Source organism: Theobroma umbraticum, unplaced genomic scaffold (assembly GCF_002168275.2).
Source record: "Theobroma umbraticum cultivar Fairchild unplaced genomic scaffold, ASM216827v3 scaffold_30.0, whole genome shotgun sequence".
In the NCBI taxonomy this organism is placed as follows: Eukaryota; Viridiplantae; Streptophyta; class Magnoliopsida; order Malvales; family Malvaceae; genus Theobroma; species Theobroma umbraticum.
In genome coordinates, this window is record NW_018397254.1 from 24,431 (window position 1) to 25,788 (window position 1,358).

The 1,358-nt window shown below is 31.2% G+C and overlaps 1 protein-coding gene across 1 annotated transcript in view; it reads right to left on the bottom strand.

Moving 5' to 3' along the window:
- Nucleotides 1-1,358, bottom strand: part of AFH14 (Formin Homology 14) — a 14,153-nt gene that overhangs the window by 5,930 nt on the left and 6,865 nt on the right. The gene's annotated exons all lie outside the window — the stretch shown is intronic.

A 1,358-nucleotide genomic window follows, 5' to 3' on the forward strand; every position in this document is an offset into this window, starting at 1 on the left:
AAAATCAGTGTAAGTATGACGATGACTTCATTCGTATATGTTTCGGTATTTTGACCGTATCTCTTTCTAAACAACTCCAAATGAGGTGATTCTTGGACCACTAGAATCCTAAAAAAAAAAGACTACAATGTTTATTTTTATCAATTCACCCAATTCTGATTGAATCATGGTCAAAATGTTTGTCAAAGTCGGAGCACTGCAGTAGTACGCAAGGACTGAATATGATGTGATATTTGGAGCATATCTTCCAATCCAGAAGTTCAATTGATGTGATTCTTGATCCATTGAAAAGTTAAGAGACAGGGATAAAACTTCTATGTTTCCACTTTGTCCAGTTCGGAACATATCAGGGTGAAACTCACGTTTAAAGTTGATAGACTGCCGCAACGCTGGGAGAATAAGGCTGTAACGTTGATGAAGAAAACAGACATACAAATTTCCAGAGAGCTCAGCGCTGCAGCGCTGGAGAAGTAGCGCCGCAGCGCTGGGCGACTTTTCAAAAATAAAAGAAGTTGACGGGATTTTGAAAATTAGATTATTTGGAGCCTATTTAAAGGACTTTTTTTAGAGATTTTGAAGAAGAGGTAGCAAACAACTATTCTAGAGATTTGGAGCCAAGAACAAAGCAATAAAACAAGAGAATTGGAATGAGAATCAAGATCACAAAGCTCTAACAATTAGTTCTCTCTTTACTTTTGTGTTTTTTTTTATTTTCTTTGACTTAGATTCATGGCTAAATTTTTTTGGATATTGTCTTTATTAGATATTACGAGCTAATTTATTTTTCTAGAATTGTAATCGAGCTTATATGTAATCTAAATTTTTAATCTCTTTCTTGCTTATTTTTCAATGAATTTGAATTGTTTATTTCAATTTATTCTTAATGCTTTTAATTGCTTGGCCACAAGTTAAATTGATTTAGGAATCTAAACAAACTTGGGAAAGTGAGTTTAGTGTAGACTAAAATTGAGATAACATATGATCATATTACTTGATTTGCGTATAAGATAGGGATATACCTATAGGCCATATGTAAGTAGATTAGAACCTAAATTTAATGAATCTATTTTAATTTCAATTCACATAGGGATATAGTGTTTTGGCTAATACAGATATTTTTATAGAATGAGTCGAGAGATCCTTATAAATAAATTAGGACTCTAGATCAGCAATTCAAACCATTGAAATAAGTTAAGGAAGAGAGATAAGATTTAGATGAAGTATGAGAGATATTGTAATCTTAGGCTTGTTTGATTTGATATTTATTTGAGTATTTATTATTTTGATTTTTCTTGGTTTAATTTTGCTATAACTTAGTTTGATTTGATATTATTTTGATATTGTTTGGGTAAGATTAA